The 15,173-nt window shown below is 30.2% G+C and overlaps 1 protein-coding gene across 5 annotated transcripts in view; it reads right to left on the bottom strand.

The window, feature by feature from the left end:
• The window catches only part of LOC106684431 (uncharacterized), a 284,598-nt gene that overhangs the window by 163,578 nt on the left and 105,847 nt on the right, over nt 1-15,173 (bottom strand). For all 5 annotated transcript variants that reach the window (XM_014426516.2, XM_067052858.1, XM_014426522.2 and 2 more), the window contains one exon: nt 6,163-6,219. The gene's annotated coding sequence lies outside the window, so the exon portion shown is untranslated. The remainder of the gene's footprint in view (nt 1-6,162; nt 6,220-15,173) is intronic.

Raw genomic sequence — 15,173 nt, 5'->3', positions numbered from 1 at the left:
CTCTTAAAATATATACAAACAAAAGAATAGATAAGTGAACATAATCAGACTATCTGTATGAAAAATAAATAAATAAAATAACATAATAGTTATATACAATATTTACAGAATCGACCTGAGGATCCCTGAGCCCACTCTATCCCCCACGTGTGAGGGGTAGAGCAGAGCTCAAGAGATCCCAGCGCATCCCTCTCGCCACATCACTGGTAATTTTTCTTTATACAATTCGAAATTAATATTAGATTTGAACAGGCCTTAGTGTTTTATACAAGACGCAAATAAGACCGAGGCGAGGAGGAATTCTATGCAAATTCTATATGCTGGATAAATTATTTCCAAGGCATTATTCTATTTTGGCATTAGACGATTTGCATACAAATATAGGGAATGAATACATTCATAGACGCGCAACAGGAAGCGTTAGTTTTCTAACGTCACAAACGAAATAGGCTGAGAAAATGAACCAGTTCACTGCATCTCTGACGCAGATGCTTGTGCTAATGAAAAGAATTTTCAGATAAGAATATTCATAAACTGGTGTAAAACTGTCGGACGTAACGCATATCAAATCTGTCCATTAATCCTATGGGATCGGAAGTCCTCAGCCTCATAAAGTAGGTAACTTTAATTGGAGATAATTCTGACGGTTGAGTGTGATGTGATTATGGCCAAAACCCCTCCTCGCACAACCGTTGATCTAGTAACAGTACTGCCTTACAAAGTACTGCACTCTTGATTCAAGTGTTATAGCGGTACAGATGTATTATAAATATACTTACCTATATATCATGGAACAGTTTTATAGATATAGAGGTTAATTGATTCATCTCGATTAATATTAGATCGTTAGTAGTCAGAAGACCTGTGTAGAAAATGCTTGAGGGAAAAATGAAACGGAGTGTTTTTGTTTTTCTCCTTGAGACTTCATTCCAAAGCAGGTTCCACTGATTCACAGCTGTTCCATAAACAAGTGGAAAGAATGTATACAGCTCAAGCTCGTAAATACCCCAAGTTATTGTACCGGAAAGGAAGGATCTCACAACATCTAATGGAATTGCATGCTTTTTGGAATACCACGATATAAAAGTAATAGAACATATATATTCTGGTAGCAGAGGCTAAGTACCAAAACAAGACAACAACTACAATAAATACAGTATAACCATTAATAGTAATTATAACGCAAAAATACTATATTTCATATGTATAATAAAAAACTATAAGTATATACATACATAAATACTATGGAGAAAATGTAGTTTAGGAATAATAATAAAATATAAGAAAATAAAATAGTCTGAGAATACAGTAATATGAAAGAGGAGAATGTATATATATTCAAATCTACCTAGTAAATACATGTAAATGATAAAAATTATTGATTAATTAATAATTTTAAAATTAAATGCATAAGATCTCTATGACGCCAATTCATTTTAATAAAACCAGGTTTAATAAATTGACACTTATAGTGTAAAACAATTATTTTCCAGGATAATTTAACTTTGGATACCAGAAAAATATATGAAAATTCTGCTTTATATTAATAAAAATATTATAGATATTCCACCTGGAAAATTAACAATTTTTAAATTTTTATAATTAAATTTTTCCTCTATAATTAACGATGTGTTAGCTACTTGATATTGAATTTAAAATTGGAAATGTATTCTGAAGTGTGATGCCATAGAGATTTCTTCCATTTTGAATTTTAACTGGTCTCTGAGGATCAGTTTTAAATTTAAAAAAAAAAAAAAAATTTTAAGAAGATGTAATTTTATAAGGGTTATTTACTCACATCTGATATAATATATAATTTAAAAATTTATTTTCATTTTAGTATTTTGAATTTAGTAAATTGGATCATTAGTTTTTAGCTAGTAATTAATTCATATTGTACTGTTCTAGCCTATAAATCGTAACAGTCTCTCTAGTGCCATAATAATCTAAAGTGTAACTAACTCATATAATATTTATGTTTATCATTTCTGTAAGTTACGGATTGATCTTGTTATCTGGCCGGACCATATTGAATAAAGGAATAAAGGACTATTCTGAATAAAGGAATAAATAAATGTACTCATATGTTTCCACGCATATAAAATTCATAATAAATTACTCAACAAAAATTAAATTACGTTGATTTGTATCCGATAACTTTGGCAGTATACATAATTAGAAACATATCAAATAGATAGAACAGGCACTAATATGTAGGCCAGAATGTGCAGAGCACAATGCATTTTATTTTAAAAGTTTAGGACTATTGAGTGTTATTTATTTTTTTAAAAAACATCAACTAAATATGACTGAAAAACTGGAACAAAAATGGCCGCTATTTACAAACCTGATCAATAAAAATGTTTAATAATTATTTTATAAACTACGAAAACATCAGAGAACAGAGCTAGAAATTATGATATTTTTCTGAACAATATATTTTTTTTCTTAACCGATTGGAATAGACTCAAATATGGACTAAACTACTCGAATCAACCATCGATTCTCCTAGATACAATCAACATTAAAAAAAAAAATCAATCATACTTTGGTTTTCTTTCTAATTGTAAGCCGTGGTTTACATATTTAAAAAAAAAATACAGTTTTACGTATATTTTTATTATTTATTGGAATTTTATAGGCGTGTTTATAAACGTTACTCGAACCTAGACAAAGGGTTAATAAAACCATAAACACAGATTATTTCTGAAGGACTCATCTAAATACTCATGTCAGAAAACTCCATTAATATGCTAGACTACACTCTTTTCAACTCTGGATTTGTTTACGCTGTTTAGTCGTTAAAGATATTGTTATTATTCGTTTCCTACATCAAAAATACTTGCAGTGTAACGTGAGAACGTAGCTTGGGATAATATTACGTTTAAGAGGGACTTCAGTAGAGGGGGAGAAAACGACAATAAGAACGATTCTTTTAAGTTCTGGAGTATTTCAGAAGTTCATTCTCTTGAAAATAATATCAATGTGATTTCTATCATCTATATTCTCTTGACAAAAATAATAATATCTTAATATGATTAGAACTAAAAAATGGAATTGAGGGGGCTCAACCAACAAAATTCATATAAATATTGATTATTTCTAAAGAGCTCATATAAACAATTATTATAAATTATAAGAAAAATCCTGTTCCAAATTAGTTTTTGTGATTTTTTGTTTTCAAAAATAAATATATTAGCATTAAAAAAATCACACCGGATTATCTGGAAACCTCTTTGTTATTCTCAGTTTAGCTTCGAAGCTAGGAATATTGGAGTTATATCCATACAACATAAAAACACATAATATTTAAGGAACGAACAAATATATACAGAACTACAAACTTTGTTACTAATAATAAACTGTTTGGCAACAATGTAAAGGAAAAAAATTAGTCATCTTGCAGCTCAGTAATCCTTCACATGGAATATACGGTTTCTGTTTCTGGTGAAATCGGATTGATAAATATTGAAGATTGTGGTATTTCTGGGCGAGATATAGCACCTTTAAATCATGTAAAAGTGCTTCTATCTAGCTGACAATTTTGAAACTAAAGATGCTACTCAAGTTTTGTATCTTGAGGAAGAAAGGTTTTTATCAACGGGCCTAATCGGTAAACGGCCTAAAATGGAGGGTAGCTCGATATACTGCAGACCCCTCAATTGTCAACATCAAAATCTAATATTTAACAATTAAATTTCTACTTCATTAAAGTTCCGAAAGTGAAATAACGTCAATTAAAAATAAATAAAACCCAATTGAAGGAAGATCTACTAGTCAAATTAACGAGCCTAACCTTGGAATAATAACAACTGAATTGAAAGAGCTCGTAAGTTGTTTACATTTATGTAACGCTTGTCACGACGTGATGGCAAGAAAGTTGCGATGGGCGGGGCGTCAGTTCCTCTCTAGGCAACCATGAATGCCACAGTAATTGGCAAGGCACAGCGTAGGAGGCCTAAAACTAGTCGGGCAGAACGTAATGTATAAAGTGAATGCGAAAACAACCAAAAAAAAAAATAAAAATTTTGAGTGATGGATGAATCATCACTCTCAACAACCCATAATTTTTGTGTTTTTAAAAATAATTTTCTATTCTAACACCATAATCCTAAATATCAATCCAAAGGAACACGCCTATCATAAAATGGATAAACACGATCTACAATGAATAAAAATAAACTACCATCGTAATCGTGGTAAAGAAAAACGCTTAACTTTCATCATAGTATATCAAACAAAATATAAATTGTCAAATTTAAATTTGGCCTAATGACCGATAGAAAATGATGAAGTCGAACATAAACATTGGTAGACAATAGGAGATCTGCTGAATTAAATAATACAGAACTCAGGAAGTAAATGCGATATATGTGAGTAATGCGCACAAACACCTACTAAAGGCGTAGTAAAGAAAAACAAGCAATAACAAGATGAATAATGAATAACAAGAATTGATTGGGTAAAAAAAAATGCTACACGAATAAAAAAAGAATTATGATCGATTTAAACACCCCCCCCCCTACGTGTCAGAAATTATCGTTTTTAAAAAAAAAAAAAAAAAAGATACGTTAAAGACTTCATACCAAAAATTTGACTTGATAACAATAATTTCCTAACTAAGTAATGATAAGAAAAGGTAAAAATCAATTAAACAATAGCAAAAAGATAACTAATTAAAACAATAATACTTATAGCATTTTGAGGTTATACAACAGTTGATCTTAACAAAAGTTGATAACGTTATAGTTTCCAAACGACAGTTTTGCGTTTCAAAAACACTAAGATGAAAACAACTAGTGATCGAAAACGTAATGAATTATGTAGGCAATTCATCTTGTAGTAAACATGAAAGTCATTTTGTTTACTCAAATTATGCAAAGTGCCCAACTAGTATCGCAGTCTTTGAATGAGGAATCAGTCAATTCGTAACTAGTAACATAAGCATAACAGGATTAATTTTGACAATATTTTTTTAGGGGAGAGTATATTGATAAAAAAAAAAACGACGCATAGATAAGGGAAAATATTAAATAGATAGAAATGGGTCAAGGATAATGTACAGCACAGGAATCTAGGACAAGCGAAGAACAGGAAGAGCTGAAAGCTATGCGCAACTATCGCGTAGTTTATGACGCATTCATTGAATATGAAAGCACAATGAGGATAACCTATCACTGCAGAAAAATCCATATTTATCTCAACAACAAAACGATAAAGGCGAGTACGAAGTACACAACAGTTAAAAACTGTTTTAATAGAAAGTTAAAAATATATAGAAAGTGAAAAGAATGTGTTCTGGAGTGTTTGCGAAACTTTATGTATTAGTTTACTAGTTTGATAGCAAATTAGCTTATGGTTCTTAAAAAAAAAAAAAAAAAAAATTTGTGACTTGAGCATATTATCCATTCATACAATATTTTATTTCACGCAATTTTCATTTGTTTGTGGTTTCAGTTAATAAAGTTCTTTGTTATTCTTTCATTCTTATGTAACACATTAAACATTAAGCTTGATTAAAGTTTAAATTAAGTACATATAAAAAATTAAGTGCCTATTTTTGATTTATGTTTAAATTAAGTACGTATAATCTGTACCACAGGGCTGCACAATAGTGCTGTTATTAACTTATGCAAATTTTATTCTCAAGATGAGGTGAATAATCTAACAAAAAAGGTTGAAATAAACAGAAATAGGTAAAAAATATTGCGAAAAGTCGCTTAAATTATTCAGAAATTTACAAAATACTAGCATCTTACTATTTTCTTAAGAACGTGAAAGACTAAAACTAATTACTCAATGCCTAGTTCATAACTGTTCTAACTCATATTAATGTACTGGTCAAAATAGCCCAAAAAAAATAAGAAAATCCTATGAAATGCTTAATTCATTAGTTTAACTAAGACAATGTTGATGTTTTTATCGTACATTAATTTATAATAACCGTGATAACAAACAAATGTAATCACTAAATAATGAATAATTTCGTAAATGTTTTACACAATTAAAAATAGAAAACTTTTTCTCCATAAACGAAAAAGAAATAAAATCCTACATACCATAAAGTGAGTAGCAGACAAAAAATTACTTATAATACATAATTAGTTATTATACCAAAATATAACATAACAAAGATTCTGAAGCACACATAAAAAAAATTACCTTGGATAATTATGATGTTGGTATGAGACCATTGTTATCCACACTTGAAATTCACGCCTGAAAAAAAATAAAAATTCATATATTAAAAAAAAAATTAGCTAATGTATGTATTTGGTAAATGGCTATATATAATAGTTGAAAATAATATGTAACAGAAATTAAACTTAAATGAATTCTAAAAAGAGTTAGCACGAATGAGGAGGTATTTTTCAAAATAAGCAGTTCTGTTGAAAGGATTTACCGTATACGTAAGTTGAGATATTGTTTTTAAGAGGTAGATGGGAAAACGCAGGGAGAGATCAGGAATAATGGAAGGTTTTCTAATGCTGTAGAATTGGATTTGGGAGTTGCTAAGAACGTTTTGTTATGAAAATTTAGATGAAGGCTCCCTAGCTCATACCAGTGAAAAATGTAAGACGTTATGAAATGATTCATTAATCTATTTTGTCTCATCTCGTATTCATCAGATAGTTCTCCATACACTAAGCATCCTCAGTCTAAATGGTGGACAATGAGAGAGGATAACAAAAAAGTAATGCTTTATAGAGCAGGGCGGGACCAACTAACATGCAACAACTGTTAAACTGTTTTTTTAATTTTAAACTTTACAAAAATCCAAGCAAAGGATGAATTAAATCAATTTTACGAATTGAAATGGTTTTATTTTATATTATCAATTAATAGAACCAAGTTGTCACTGATTCTAAATATAATTTTTTTTTAAAATCATTCTGAACACTAAAATTCTCATATCTCCAATAATATTAACATTATCAAATCAAATAACCATTCTTATAATGCCATCCCGGCAAAACAAGATAATGAAATACCCGGTATATGTATGTATGTATGTATGTATGTATGTATATATATATATATATATATATTTGTAAATGCCTATTTCTTGTTCCAGAAGGTAAGAAAAAAAAATAGAATAAATAAAAAAATACTCTTTGTATGGATTTATTTAAAAAGTGTTGGAAAAAAAAGAGTTCGTAAAAAAAAAATGTATTATACAAGAAGCTAAATTACTTTTAAAAAAATAAAATAAATTAATGTACTATAATGAAATGTGTCAATTAAATATGTTGCAGTTTTTAAAGTATTCATCGAAACAAAATTTGAAAAATCATATTTTGGATTGAAGATTATTTTCTAATTCCTATATAATCATAAATAAATACAAAAAAGAAACTAATGAAGGTTGCTCACTATTTTTCTTTTATTTTTTTGTTTTATTTTTGATTTCATAATCCCTTGTTTGTTTGTTTTTTTTCTGAAAATCTTTACTCACATAATGCTTTGTTCACACTTTTAAAGAAAATATGAGAAATCGGCGACTGAGCTTCAATTGAGTAAATAAATTAGGAAAAATGACATGTGAAGCAAGAGAGGGGACAATACCCAGGCCACCTATTGCTCCTAGTCGAGCCAAACTGTACAACGATAACTGTGCATACAGATGGGTCTTGGGTAACATAGAGGAATATATCTCTTTGAGAACGGACCCATTCGATGAACAAACAGCACATATTTACCTTCTGTGAGATTCTTTATGAATGGAAGGTTCGACTATGTGGAACCTCTTAATTACAAAGGTATAGTATCGGGTGATTTTATGATTTTAACGACTACGCTGTTTGGTTTTTATGACGTTGGTTTTATAAATCAAAGATGGCCACCACCTGTGAGATTTCTCGTTACAGTAAAAATAACTCCAAAGGTTCAGATTTGTATAAAACATTTTCTGTTACTTATGAAACGAAGATCAATTTATATCTCATGAATATGTCAGCATCGCTACAGATGTCAGCAAGCTGTCCTCCTTATAAATTATTGATGAAGGGTATGTTTAACTACATATGTGGAATATCTTTATTATATCTGTATTTACTCTTTATTTAAACTAAGGACAACTTCTAGAATGCTCAGGCGGGAAACGTTATATATAATATTTTGTGTAGTACATGAATTCGAAAACACTCGAGAAGGTTGAGGTTAGGGGTCAGAGACGTTATTATAATGTATTAGGGGTATTCTTGATGTTGTGTTAAATGTAAAATGTTTTACCATGTTAAATGTTATAACTATAGGATTGTGAGCAGCCCTATTTGAAGTCATGTTAAACGTTAAATGCATAAGAGTCCCTAGCTGATTTTCTCAGCAACTTGTTGTATAAGCCTTTATGTTTATAACCTTCCTTCCAGACCCTCATGTTATTGTTTACTTCAGTTTTGATTTAAGTAATTAATTAAAACATGCCTAGAGTGAGTGAAAAGTGGAATTTGTGTGAAAGTTTAGCTTATGAGTGTCTTATTGATCTTCAAACTTGTGAAGAAGAGAATGAAGATGAGATAATTGACAACTGTATTGAAAGTCACAACAACTAATATGGCGGCGATCTCAACTGGTCTATTGTGTGACGTCATTCTCGATTTAACTGACCAAGTAACAGACTCTCAGCCATGTTAAATGTTATTTCGTTTTACCACGGCAAAAGAAGCCAATTTTTTTCGATTTAACACGAGTTTTTCCATTTAACACGCTTTAACATAGATCATGAATACCCCTATAATAGAGTGTGGGACCAAATTTTCGAACAATGTTGACTGGATTTTTTAACTATTTTAATTTTCCCAACTACATTATGAAATCGACAGAAAAATCATATTTAAATAATAATTTGGATTCTGGTGTAGAGCATAACTGCTCAATTTAATTATTAAATCTATCTGCTTTCCAAAACAAGTACTCAGTAGATTAAAAGGCGCTAATTGGAGATTTCTTACCAATTATTTACAACGGGCTACACAGGAAAGAGCCCAGTTGGTTAACATGTGAGGAATTAATTGCCAGAGTTTCTTTAAATATAATTATCGTATTGTTGTTTTAAGTTATTAACTTATTAAAAGTAATGTTTCGAAGCGTATAACTTATTTTTTTTTTAAGTATTGTTATTTATGTGTTTTAGTTGAAATTGCAAACAGGCTTCGACAGAAGGGTATTTTCCTATTATCTCCGTGTTTATAGATTTATTTTTTTCATGAATAAACACATTTCATTCATTCATTATGGAATTATATATAATCGACAGTGTGCTAATTAATCTGGTAAAGAAAGTTCAGTAACTCTTTTGAGTAAAAAATCTTAACACGAATTTTGCAATCTATTCTAAACTTGCCAATATTTCAAACTATTTGAGCGGGGAAGGGACACTTCTATATCCTCCGGCCCTCTTGACAATATCCGTGAGCTGGCAGGCTAGCTTTAGAATTAATCGGAACGCTGCGTTACTTTCAATTTATGAATTATAAAATATTTACTTAAAGCGTAGTTTAAAATCAATTCCCTGCCACTGGGCTCATCAAATTCTCAGTCACTTTTTGCCTTATTGAGGGTTATATAAAAATTCATGATTATTACGTCAACTTTTCATAATTTAGGAAAGAAGATGAGTCAACATCAAGGTTACTTTCTTTCTTTATTCTATCAGCTTATAATTATGAGTTTCATTTATATTTAATACTGAAGAAAATTATAATTATTGTAAACATATAATGAAAAAAAAATGATTTTCCAACTAGTTTAATTATATTTCAATTTGAATAGTATCACCCAATGCGGATTTTTTTAAACGATGGCGAAATGTATTCTTATTTAATTTTAGCTAAAGTCCTCCAATGAGGGTATATGCAGCCTCAGAGTTAGAATGTTAGGATTAATTTCTCGGGGCCGCTGAGATAAATATTGATTGACCCAGGTGGGAATCGAACCTATAACCTTCTGAATCAAGCACTCGGGGATCCTCGCTCAAGGCTACGTGCTTAGCTATCAAGTCCTCAACTAAATACTTATCTTATTTTAAGAAAATCGACAATATTTCACTGTCCAAGGAGGCCCTCCCCAACTTCAATGTTTTGTAGAAGGCCAAGACACAAAACCAATTCCAGCTTAGAATAGTTTTGTGTATTCAAAACTGATCGTCATTACCAGAACAAATATTTTAAGATATTACGATGAAAATGTGAGTGTACAGAGCAATAAAAAAAATGTACAGGACAGATTTTGTGTTGGTTAGTGAACTCGTGTATAAGTTATCACTATTTTTGTGATTTTCAAAGGAAAAAATTTTCTGTTACCATAAAAATTCGTATTTTAGTGTTTCTCGAGATGGGAAAAAAAATATAAATTTTGGTCCTGCCAAGAATAAAACAATTTAACAAAAGATAGGCAAGCAGTCATGGGATCGGAAAAGATCTCAACATTTCTCAGTCTTTTTTGACTTAGCAATCATGTCCTTTTTTTTTTTTAGTTTTTCAAATTTTCATAGTCATATGTTTTCCCATTTTTTTTTTTCATTTGGCTCTTAGATATCTGATACACACACTAACCTCTTTATTCAGTTAACCTGAATCAATAGGCGAGTATGAAAATCAGCTGCGACGCCAAAACAACCTGCGCCTTGCCTTATTATTAAAGTGAGTATTGAAACTAGTTTTTTATTATTCCACATTGAGCAGAACAACTTCCATTTACATTAAAAATTTTAGGAAAGCGCCTCAAAAAGACAGGACATTTTAGAAAATCTAATGTTTGGTCACGGTCCTGTCCATCACGAACCTGATCTCTCCAGTATATTTGAGGGCAGGGGCATACTGTTTTCTGAGCATACTGGTTACTGAGTATACTGGCTTGATGATGAGAGTATGATGATCCCCAGAAGGTAAATTGTAGAATTGATGAATGGTTTTATATTTTTCCCAATTTTTTAACAAATAAATTAATAAAATAAATTATGCAACAAATAAATGAATATTTTTAATTTTTCCATTACTATTCCCAAAAATGTATTCCCATTTTTTTCCCGTTTGATATGAGTACTTTCCCGTTCATGAAAAATCTTAAGTTATTAACATTTATAGATTCATATTTTATAAACTAAATGTGATAATTTATAAAAAATAAATCATTACTTTTTTTTTCAACATAAGTACTACCATAGTCCTACATTGTTAGAGGTCTTGTGTGGAATATAATGAGGGCAAAGCTGATTAAAGACTGACGCAATCAGAGCATTTTCCAAGAGGCTTCCACTCCTCCTGGTATACCACCTCCGAGTTTTGCAGCAGCAGGACTACATTCGCAACTGATTGTCAGATCAAACTTATTTTAGTAGAGGGCTCTCCAGGCGTAATTGTTTCGTCTAACCATCATTGTTATATTTGAACTATGTTAAAGAGTTGTCATGAGCATTAGCAAATATCCAGCGCTTCGGAGAAAGGAGGTTAAACACTAGGGTGGTCTTCGAAAACTAATACTAAATCTTTTTATTTTCTTCTATTGAATAAAAAAGACTTTTATCCAAATTCTAGATTTTTTTAGAAATCTTTTAGGAGCCACTATAAAATTCAATGATATTCATATTCCAAAATTATATTAAATTGCTAAATTAGTATTGCTCACAGGGTTAATTAAGCACCATTGGAGTTGTTAATTCAATATTTTTTTTTATATATTTTCATAACAATGATAGAAACCCGGTAAGCGGGTCGTACATTTATTTGAGTATATATGTGCCTTCCATGAAGCATAATACTTGGTTATTATTATTATAGGTAAAGGATTTTACTAGTGTAGTATGAATAGTATGATATAGTACTGAACCAAATGGGTATACTTATACACCTACTATGAAAATTGGTAAGGGGGGATGTTTTCCCACGTAGTGCGATAGTATTCGTAACAATTAAAGCTACAAAAAATAGCATAAAGACCGGTTTACAAATTGACACTTTACAATTTGTGTCACTGCAATCGTGTACACTGTAAGATAGTTACCGTCGTGACAGTATTGTATTGTCGACACAGTACGGCCTATCTATGTTTGGCGTTAAAGTTGATAGTCCATAAAGCTGCATTGAAGCTACTACCACGTTTATTACCACATGGATTGAAAGTGAACTGTCGCACTTTGACCACCTTATCAATTATAATGGCAGTTGGAAGGAAAAACAGTGTTCTCACACATTTTCATGTTATGATTCTTTTTAACGTGGAAAATGAATTAATTCATAATTTTTAATTTTAACCTTATCAACACCAATAATTATAAGCATCGGTATGGTCTATTTTTCCAACTGATAGGACACTGTAAATCTACCCTAATGTCTCACTTTTGTGACAGAATTGATACGACAGCAAAGTTTCAACGCATAAACAAGTCTAAACACAATAAAGCTTTGAAGAGTTTGTGTTTCGCACAAACCTATTGTAACCACTTAATTTAATTTATAGGAAAAAAGACCATGTATTGTTTTAGTTAGAGGATTAAGACATCAGTACATAGATAATTATAAATGTTTTATATATTATTAATATATATATTTATTAAATCTCTACTTCTAAAACCCCTGGGTCCGGGGTGTAGTACTTTGTAAGGAAGTCTTGTTACTGAACCAATGGTTGTGCAAAAAGGTGATTTCGTCAAAATCAACCTTGACAACCAGATTTTTACTGAATTAAGGGTACCCACTTCATGAGGCAGGATGGGATCTCAAATCGATCCCAAGAGTCTATGATTTTAAGATATCTCAATAAACGAAAAAATAAACATTGTCATTAATAAAGGCTACCCATCAACAACTGACGATTATCCAAAAGTTGTTGCTTTTGGCAAAAGTACAGGTTTCAATGCGCTATTAGTGAGATCTTTCGTAAACAGCATATTTCTAAAACCAAAATTATCGTGGAAGTATAAGTATTAAAATAGTAGTTCAAAATATAACTGAAAGTCAACGTACGTAAGAATCGGATTTCTTCATAACTGCCTTGGTGCAACGCACGCAATGAATTAAAAAAAAAACCTTATTATTTAAGCTAATGAAAAACAAAACAATAAACACGACATTATCCAAAATAGGAATATTTATTGAGGGTGAATAAGGAAGTAGAGACATTAATGTTAATAGCGTATTAATGGCATTTTTATTTGCAATCGTAATTCATACGAACTATCACACCATCCCCCGCGTTCCTTCTCATTTCTATCGACCATTCTTTCTCATTCATACATTGTTGTTTACTGCGTTTCAGTTTGCCACTAACCCAATTATGTTATAGAGGATGTTAACTCAGGTATTATATATTCTTTTTGTTTCACTTTTATAATAGTTTTAAATCTGAGTTCATAAATTCCAATCCGTAAAGCCTGAACCAAGAGATCTAGAAACAATTAGTTTTTTCTCTCAGATTATTTTTATGAAACTAAAACAGGTCATAAAATTGAGCGGTTTAAAATCAAACACAGTGTGATCTCAGTAATCCAAACTAATTGCTACAGTGGGATTTTTTTTTCTTTCCCAGTAATGCTAAGTGATGATTTAATTTTTTAAAACTATAAAATCGATAATTTATAAGTGAAAATAGTATAAATAAAAAAAATACTCTTTGTATGGATTTATTTAAAAAGTGTTAGAAAAAAAGGAGTTCATAAAAAAATTGGTATTATACAATTAGCTAAATTACTTTTACAGAATGAAATGATTTATAAAATAGATATTATGTATTTCAAATTCTAACAAAATATATTATGAACATTTACATAGAAATTAAATAACCCGGTTTCTGTGTGGTATACATGCACCAGATAAATGTGGAGTATGATACCTAGTTTTAGCTCTTATATTACAATGTAGTTCGATATATGTATTTTTTTTTTAAATACTGCAATATTCACTTTAATTAAATATTTTCTAAGTAAGATAAGTCTGCCTCTTAATATGGGATTTCAGGAGCGGAAAATGATTCTCTCTCATTATTTTTGCGTTACGACTTCCATCAGAGATTGTAACGACGTCGTCATACAAGAAACAATAATACTTATAAGTATTGTTGCCTATTAGCTAAGAGGCTCGACAAAAACTTGAATACTTCTAAAACACAATATAAAAATTTATGATTGGTAAAATTAAAGATAACGAACAGAGTAAAATTCACATTCATACTTGCACAACATTAAAATTCTGGTCTTCAATGAAATTGTTGTCATAAAATATCATTCATAGAAACGGAATTAAAAATAAAACAAGCAAGCTCAGTTCAGTATCAAAGAAATTTATTGTTTCACGAAGTTTAATGTTGGATATAGAACTAAGCGAATGAAGATAATCTGTCTACTTAACAATTCAAACGTTTACCTAGAACAAATAAAATTAGCTACCAAATATAATATATCAGAAGGAAATGACCAAATGCGATCTGTAATAGAGGAAACCTCGTAAAATATTAAAAACTAATTGGCTTGATATTATAAATCTAGGCACCATATACATTACTAAACGCAGAAAACTACATAAAATATTGATCAAGACAGATAGAGGTTTCATATTAAGTTATTCAGTAGGAGAACCACTCAAGAGATGTCAACAATATCGTCGTACATCATAAGTAATAAAAAGATCTAGCATAGAAAACCAATAAACTATCGATAAAGAAAAACAAAGAGTTTCTCCACTACTAAGCTTATCTAGCGGTCTTCCATATCTAGTAAGTAGTTATTGAAGGCTATGACCCCATTCCAATAAAGTTGTTTAAGACTTTATTCAGAATAATGAATAATAAATCAATATAAAAAAGTCTTTATTCTGAGACATGAGGTTATAAGATAGACTGTAAAGATTACGTGTAAATATTAATAGCAGTGTATTACAAAATAAATGTTGCCACTCAACAATTGACCATAAATAATTCTTACAACTTATAGGTATATTTTTTTAAGGTTGAATAAATCTAGTTTACAGCGATACGGTAGATTGATAATTAATTAAGTTAAAAAATAAATAAAATATCTTAAAGAGGAGGAATCACGGATAAAAATAATTCCAAAAGGGGATATACTCGTAGATACTTCAAGAGACGGCAAGGAACATATAGATATATTGAGATGGCAAGGAACATATGGATATATGGAGATAGCAAGGAACATATAGATATATTGAGATGGCAAGGAACAT

This window comes from Halyomorpha halys, unplaced genomic scaffold (assembly GCF_000696795.3).
Source record: "Halyomorpha halys isolate HHAL.00 unplaced genomic scaffold, Hhal_1.1 Scaffold29.1, whole genome shotgun sequence".
In the NCBI taxonomy this organism is placed as follows: domain Eukaryota; kingdom Metazoa; phylum Arthropoda; class Insecta; order Hemiptera; family Pentatomidae; genus Halyomorpha; species Halyomorpha halys.
Note: the sequence above shows the minus strand (reverse complement) of the source record. Positions and strands in the feature narration are given on the sequence as shown.